Genomic DNA, 8,930 nt, shown 5'->3' with positions numbered 1-8,930 from the left:
CCTCGCCCGGCGATTAAGGCCCAATCCTTGGCTGATTTTGTGACCGAGGTACAGAGGCCAGAACTGGAAGCTCTATGGAGGATATATGTGGATGGGTCTTCCACTCGGCTCGGAAGTGGGATTGGGATATTGCTTATCTCACCGCAAGAAGAAAAGATGCACTTATCCGTCCGGCTGGATTACAAGGCTACCAACAACGAAGCAGAGTATGAGGCTATTATAGCCGGATTACAGGCAGCACGGCATGTGGGAGCCGGTCGGGTGACACTCTATTCCGATTCACAGTTGGCCGCTCAACAACTTTCTGGTGCCTTTGAAATCAATAACGTTCGGCTTAAGCGCTACGCTGAAGCCTTTGAAAAACTCAAAGCCACTTTCCGAGAGGTCCTTATCCAGAAGATTCCCCGAACGGAGAACCAGGCAGCCGATGAGTTGGCCAAACTAGCAAGTTCTATAACGCCGATCGCCGTTCAACAACCAATCGAAAGAGTACTACTGGTGGCGCACGTCGATCGGATGGAAGGCCTCTCATTTCCAAGCGACTGGAAGACATCCATCATAGAGTTCCTCCAATCGGGAAAAATACATGCCGACCGGGACGAAGCCCAGCTGCTCAGGAGAAGGGCCGGGCGGTTTACACTCATTGGAGATCAGCTGTACAAGAAAGCTTTCTCGCGCCCTTTGTTGAAATGTGTAAGCTCAGAGGACTCAGCGTACATCCTTCAGGAAGTACACCAAGGATCACGCGGCGGTCATCCGGGAGGACGCTCGTTGGCCAAGAAGATCCTTTTGGCCGGGTACTTTTGGCCAACATTACAAGCAGACGCCGCTCGGACAGTATCTACCTGCCTTTCATGTCAGAAGTATCACAACTTCTCCCACCGACCGGCAGAGGAGATGAAGGCATCAACCATCTCATGCCCGTTCGATCAGTGGGGAATGGATATTGTAGGTCCATTTCCGATGGCGACCGGGCAAAGGAAATTTTTACTAGTGGCGGTAGATTACTTCTCCAAGTGGGTGGAGGCCGAGCCGCTCGCAAAGATTACTGAACAAATGGTGAAAAAATTCATCTGGCAACACATCATTTGTCGGTTCGGCATCCCTCGCCGACTAGTGTCCGACAACGGGCGGCAGTTCACAGGGAAGATGTTAGAAGATTGGTGCAATAGCTACGGCATTGAGCAACATTTCACATCCGTGGCCTATCCTCAGAGCAATGGCCAAGCTGAAGTCGCCAACCGGGAAATTCTTCGTATTCTGCGCGCTCGGCTCGACCATGTGGGAGGGAGTTGGCCAGATGAAGTGCCGCCATCCGGACGACGCCAAAAGAAGGGACAGGAGTCACCCCGTTCCATTTGGTATACGGAGGTGAGGCCGTCATTCCGGTTGAAGTCGGCGTCGAGTCCGCTCGGATCCAGTGCTATGATGAAGGCAATGCCGAGCGGAGAAATATGGAGCTAGATATGGTCGAAGAGGAGAGGGCAAAGGCGTCCGTCCGGCTGATGGCATATCGTCAGCGGATGAAACAGAACTACAACCGACGCGTCATTCCCAGATCATTCCAAGTCGGCGATCTTGTCTGGAAGAAGGTCAAGCCGGTTGGCGACGTCGGTAAGCTGGAAGCTCCATGGGCAGGTCCTTTCAAAATCATCGAAAAGCTCCGTTCGGGCGCATATTATCTGGAGGATGAAGACGGTCGGCAGCTAGATAGGCCGTGGAGCGCGAACCACCTCCAGCCTTATAGGGCGGGGTGAATGGGGTATCACTGTAAATCACCACGTGTACATTTTCCGACCGATTACTGAAAATGCAGAAATGGAAAGTCAGAAGAGCGAAAATAAGGCTTGATCATTAAGAGCCGAAGGCCCCCGAGCCGTTCGGACGGGAGGTTTATATCCGAGCCACAGGCTCAAACACGAAGACCCCGAGCCGTTCGGCCGGGCTGCATACTATTATGGCAGGATGAGAAACCAAAACCCTGCGCTGATCAGGATGATAGAGGGAGGTTATTGCCTAGGAGCGAAGGCCTGAGCCGCTCGACCAGGTACATTATAGCCGAGACTACCTCGAAGAGGGTTATATGCGAGCCAAGCGCTCGATGTGAAGGCCCGAGTCGTTCGGCTGGGTATATAGTCTCACTTGGAGACCGACGAGCACCGTCGTTAAAAATCGAGAGCCGGCTATAAAACCGCGCCGACGAGCAGTCGTTAAAATCGAGGAGCCCAGGCTATAAAACCAGGCGAGCACCGTCGTTAAAATCGAGAGCCGTGCCGACCGGCTAGCCGACGAGCACCGTCGTTAAAATCGAGAGCCGTGCCGATCAAACCGCGCCGACGAGCACCGCGTAAAAAGAGGAGACAAGAAGGCTTAGCATCGTAAAACACTGCCATGCATTACCAACTTGAAAAACCGAAAACAAGAAACGTCACTGCCGATAATCTGGCGATGAAGCATTAGACTACCCGTGTCACTGCCCAAACTAAGGATCAGCTGGAGAAAGAAAAGAAAAACGAGAATCAACTTCACCACATACCGTCCCGTGGCCGGAAGTATCACGACAAGCCGGTAGGTTGGTGCGGTGAGAAACAGGTGCTAGGGCTCCGATAATCATGCGATGTCGCCTCCTCTCCGCTCATCATCGTGGTACTTTGACGGAGCAACCCCCCTGTTGATGACATCGGAGGCGAGACGCTGCGAATCCGGAACCCCTAAGGCATAACCAGCCGTTGGCGCGCCAACAGCGATCTAGGGCAGGGGAGAATAGAGGTCATGGATGGATGTTCCCGGCGAGCACTCGGCGTCTGCGACTCGGAGAGGCACGAGCAAGATCGGACGCGTGATGGAGAAAGCTTAAGAACACGGCTGGCGAAAATTTTACAAGCATTGATGTTAAGCAAACCAGAGAATATCATGGACAAGGAGTGAGAGCGTTTCCATAGAAGAAAAATTATGCCGTACGGCACATACAAAAAGTTCACATCCGCCGAGCGGAGGAAGTACAAAAAAGTACTTAAATAACACATCACTCCGGATCCTCAAAATTAAAAAAGGTGTCCGGGATGTCGTCGAGCATGGCCGTCAGTTCGGGAGATGGGATGCTAAGGTCAGCAGGAAGATGCCCCCCTTCTTGAAGTACGCTGTGGTGACCTTGACTGCCTCGAGGAAGGTTGAGGAGACGTTGCCGCCAAACTTTTCGCCAAATCGTTCTGAGCGGATGTATTCTTGGCGCGCTGCAGCTAGGCGACTCGGCTCTCCCTCCTGGTATTTTTTGAGCAGCGCCCGGGAAGCAATTAAGGAATCTTGGAGGGCCTTCAAGTTTGCTTCAGCCTTTGTGTGTTCGGCCGAACGGACCTCCCGTTCGGCGTTCAGCTGGGCCTCCAGATCCTTGGATCGCTGACCTAGCGCATGGACATCCACTTTCATTCTGTCCAGGTCAGCGATCGCCTGCCTCTTACGGCTACCGGCGCGCTTCACCTCTTTGTCGCGTTTCTTCACCAAGCCCCCTAGCCGAGCTACCTCAGCAGCCAGGTCGGCAGCCTTCTTCTGTTCGGCCTCGAGAGCCTGTTTCTCCCGCTCGGCCGTGGAACCTTCCGACACTTGGAGTTTTTCCAGAAGGCCCTCTAACTCGGCTAGCCGACGGCTAGTGGCAATTTGTTCAGCCCAGCGCTGTAAGGGAAATAATAATGTCAGGAATCAAACAATAGCATGACACGGGAATGAAGATGGGTTTACCTGAGTCGCCTGCTGCATATTGTTATCGCCGAGCTGCTTGGGCGTCATGAGGGCCGCCTGAATCTGGGCGTCCTCGAAGAGCTTGGCGAGCGGACCCGTCAAGGTTATTTCGTGGACAGGGCTCAACGGCCGATCGGCCGATAGCAAATATTCCTCCGATGGGAATCGGAGGGTGGTCTTGATGGTCGGATGGCCGGACGCCGCTTCTGCAGCTGCAGTAGCCTGGCTCGAAGACTCCCCTATAGTGGAAGTTTCGCCGAACCGTCGCAGGCGACGACGAGTCCGGGGAGGAGAACCAGAAAGCTGTGCCGGTGGCGACGCCATAGGGGTCCCGATCTGTGATGGCGTGCGGTCGGGCGAAGTCACGCCGATCGGCGCCTGTGGTCCCTCCTCCTGGGTCGGCGGAGGGTTCGGGTCTCTTCGACGTTTCCGCCGCACCTCCAATGGGGGATCCTTGACATGCGGAACGCCCAGCTCGGCGGGAGCCGAGGAAACAGGATCGATTTCCGCCTCAACCGCCGCAGAATCGGACGAGGCAGCTTCTGTTTCAGGGGCGGACTGTGCCCCTCCCTCTCCTGTACCTGCCGGGCGGCTAGGGATTAAACCCCGCGCGGCGAGCTCCTTCTTGGTGGCCGATTCAATTTCTACAGACTTCAATTTCAAGTGAGTGGTAGCCTTGTATCGCCACATGACGTCAACTGCAGTGAAAGAAATTAAAATCAGTTAGACAAAAAAGACTAAGAGAGTAAAGAGTCCTTACTCATGCGGAAGGGAAGATTCGCCCGAACGGGAGATAATCCGAAAATATATAGCACCCCCTGCAAGAGCAATTTGTCGATCTTGTATCGCTGACCGGACAACCAGTTCGCCGCATGAAGATAGGCTGGGTTACTTCTGAACTTGCCGAGCTCCGGCTGGGCCGGCACGGCGGTCTGCCATTGGGTTCGGAAGGCTGGCCGATCGGGAAGTCGAAGATAGAAGAAAAACTCCTTCCAGTGCTTGTTGGAGGTCGGCATGTTATCAAAAAATTTAAAGACTATTCTGCTTTGGAAGATAAAAGTGCCCGGTTCGGATTGCTTGGGGTAGAAGAAGAAATGGAATATCTTAGGGTCGAGGGGGATACTGTGCAACTTAAAGAGGACGACCATCCCGCTCAGCAACCTAAAGGAATTCACAACCGCCGAGACCGGGATGCGAAATAGTTACAAACTTCAAAATGAAGGATGTGAGTGAAGTCCCCATAGAATTGGTCTAAAAAGAAACAAATAGAGCCGGTCGGCGGGTCATGTGGCCGGTCGGTCGGGTCGGCTATGATTATTTCGTGGTCATCAGGAAGCTCATATGTCCGAACCAGGCGCCGAGCACCCTCCTCATCAAATCGGCTCTCCATGGTCAGGTACCAAGGGCCCTGAACACCAACCGCGGGTTCGGAGGAGCTTGCCATCTCGGAGAGGCGAAAGAATAGCAAGAAAGCGAAGGAAGGGAAACGAAAGGGGCGAAATGAGCAGGGAAGACTTAGTAAGTGAAGGAAGAAGACTCACTGAGGAGGAAACGGGCGGAAAAGATCACCGGGGAAGAGGTAGCAGCCGGAAAGTGGGACTGGATCGCCGAAGGCTACAGAGGCAGAGGAGGCAGAAGGAGGAAGCACGAGCGAGCGTGCGGCCGAGAAAGGGACGGAGGCTTTATACAGCCGAGGCCGGTTAGCCTCCACCGTCCGATCCAGGTTACAAGAAACAAGGATGCCATCAGGCCGTCCATTTCAAACGAACGCATCCCATCGTAAGTAACGTCGCCGCCACACAAAGATCGACACGTGGCGCTCTGTCACCGAGTGCAATTAATGCGCCCACGTCGCGCATGCTCCCACTTAATGGAGAGGATTTGCACAATTTTCGAGGAGATCTAGACAAGTGAACATCAACAGGGAACGACAAGACAACCAAAATAAAGAGCCGAGCGGCTGAATCTGGTAGAAGGGCCGAACGGCCCCATGGATATTATAAGCTACAGAAAGACGGCGACCGCCCGCTCGGACACATATGGTCCAGTCAGTCGGACTCATTTCCTCCTTCGACTAGACTTGAAGGGAAGGCAAGTGATCCGGCGGTGAGAATGGGGGGCCCACCTTCTGAAGGGTCCCAACCTAAGGACGGATGGAAGGCTGGCCAAGAGGGTAATGGTCCGAGCGGAGCTAGAGATAACCCATCCGTGGGCTTGGGTTTCCGACGCCAAGGCAAGAAGATCGAAGGGCCGAGCGGAAGTCCGCTCGGCTGGGACCGAAGGGCCGATCGAGTGATCCGTTCGGCCAGGATAGGGGCGAGGGTACAAAGGTGGCCGAACGGCCTATGCGCTCGGCTCGGGTTATGGGATATCAGCAGGAGCACGTCCGATGATTATGCCTTGCACAAAATCGCACGATGGAAGATCTTGCTGTCACATCATGGGAAGGTTGGCGCAGTAACAGTATGTTCTCATGGACGTCTTCCTGACAGATCCATGATTCAGGCATGGCCCTTCTGACAGACCCATACTTGAGCATGGTCAAAGGCATGTGGTTGCTTTGACTGGAGCACCCAGGTTTCCTCCAGAGGTCTATATAAGGCCTCCATTTCTCCACCAGAGGTAAGCGAAATCTTGATTCGGGAGCCACCTTTTTGTTATTCCTCGCCTGACTTGAGCGTCGGAGGACCGTCGCCGGGACACCCCTCCCGGCTCGGTTTTGTTGCAGGTTCACCGGAGCATTCGAGGACTCCGCAGGAAGCGCCACGTGCCCAGCGTCCCTTGACTCCTGATTCGGACAGGATCACATATCATTCCAAATAGGCTGGAAAAAGAGCACAATGAGTAAAAGAAAATGATAGAGAAAATAAAATACAAAGAGGAGGAAAAAACAAAAGAGAGGGTAAAAACAAAATATGGGAGAGAGAAAATAAAATGTTCGACATTTTTAATTAAATTTTTGTGAAAATGTCTATAAAGATTTAAAATTTATAATTTGATCATTTTTAAATTATTTTCCTTCGTGTATGAAATGTTTTATGCAAAATTTTAGGAGGGTAATCATACCCCTCCTGCCTCAAGTCGCTACGCCCTTGCCCCATAATTGAGCGGACTCTTCTTTTCCTCACGAGCTTCACTCTTGTAAGGATTCGATACATCTTATTTACGATGATGCATTTCTTTTTTTGTTTTTTCCTATCTAGATGATTATAATTATCTTTATTATATTTGTTATCAAATTTACGTGTAAGGTACCCAATTGATTAGAGATGTCGGATTTATTAAAATAAAATAAGGATCAAATCCCGATGGATGTATATTCTCAGGGAAAAACTTCTTCCACCCCTAGTGTCACAGGGGTAAATTTTCGCCTTCAAAAATTCCCTGCGCGGTAATCAAGTCTAGGGATGGCAATTTCATCCGAATCCGATGGGTAATTCGACATCCGACCCGAATGAAGAAGGATATAGAGGAAATTTTTATACCCGATTATAGTAAATGAGTATTCGGGTATGGGTATTTCGGGTATGAGTATGGAGGGGGATGTGGTAAAATCCTACCCATACCCTACCCGATACCCGATATATATATATATATATATATATATATATATCCCTCATGTTTTATTGGGAAAGAAAAAACTTTAGTCTGCTTTTCGTCTTAGAAAAAAAAGACTTCGTTTGTCTATTTATTCGGTCATCAACACGTATTTCATCTTCTTTTCCATGGAAAATGTTTACCAGATCAAAGGAACGCGAGACGAGGAAAAGCTGATAAGTACATTGAAATATTTTTTTTTAAAATGAGAATGGTATGGACTAATAGGATGATGGGTAGGATATGGGTACCCAAAACTCTGACGGGTATGGGGATGAATGAAAGTTAAATACCCAATGGGTATGGGGATGAGTATAGGTATAGATATAGTAAATGGGGATGGATACAAGTCCCACACTTGACTCTGCCTACCAATAAATGCACCACTGAGATATAAAGAATCTCAATGTAAAAACATCACAAAAGCCACAATAAAGCCACAACAAACAACACACACAAGTATAAAAAAACTCTCAACCTTATTATCTCAATCACAAAGGAATACAAGTGGAACAATACAAAATCATTTAGAAATCGCTCATGATTCACTCATACAAATCTCTCACAATTTGCTCACAATTCTTCACATGATGCGCTTATAAATTCCCCACGAATTTACACGCTTTTGCGCTCTCTGCACTCCTCCTTTGCTAATGACCCATCTTACCTATTTATCATGCATAGGCGTCAGTTACAATGGAGGTTACATGGTAATTGCATCAACTACTTGTATCACGTGTATAAAACTAATTCAACTTGTCAAAATCATTTTGTCCACATGTTTTGGTTACATTGACAACATGTCAAATGGTAGCCTGCACACCTTTGTGCTTTGCCCCATCATCCTGCTTCACTTAGCTCATGCCAAGTGTCAGTCACCGCTTGTGTTTTATCCTATAGTTCTGCTGTATTGGCCCATACCAAGTATCAGTCTGCATGTCTTGTGCTTGAGCATGGTTCTACATCTTTGGCACCATGTCAAAGTCTATCTGCACACCCAGTGTACAATACATGGCTCCACTTCTTTCGCATCGCACCAAAATCTATATGCATGCCTTGTGTATAACCCAAGTTCTGCACCATGAACTTGGGTGAAACTGCCCCTACTACTCCATCTGTATTGCATGCGGGCGCCACATGCCATGGTTCACTTTCCTTACAAATCCGCTTGGCTAAGTACTTGGACCCAGCACGTCAAATCCTTGCACATGTTTGCCACAATCCAAGTCTTGCCTCTGCATGACTTGGGGTTAGATAGCCCTACGTGCTGCCACACCTTTGTTACTTCTAGGCATGCCTTGCACGCATGCCTTGCTCGCATGATTGCCAACTCAGTTATGTGCATGACTTGGGTTTGGGCAGCACCCCGTGCACTATTTTATCCGCTACTTTGACGCACCTTGTGCACAAGTCACGCCTAGAGCATTGCCAAGTCTTTCTTATGTAAGACTTGGGCTTGGAAAGCCCCACAATGCCGCTTCATTGCTTGGCATGACTTGTGCATATGCAAAGCTCGCTGGATTGCCAAGTCTCTATCATCTACATGACTTGGGCTTAGGCAACCCCACGTTCTCACTGCACTAGATGCTTGGCATGTC

This window comes from Zingiber officinale, chromosome 7B (genome assembly GCF_018446385.1).
Source record: "Zingiber officinale cultivar Zhangliang chromosome 7B, Zo_v1.1, whole genome shotgun sequence".
Classification (NCBI taxonomy): Eukaryota; Viridiplantae; Streptophyta; class Magnoliopsida; order Zingiberales; family Zingiberaceae; genus Zingiber; species Zingiber officinale.
The sequence above is the reverse complement of the archived record's forward strand: the minus strand, read 5'-3'. Positions refer to the sequence as shown.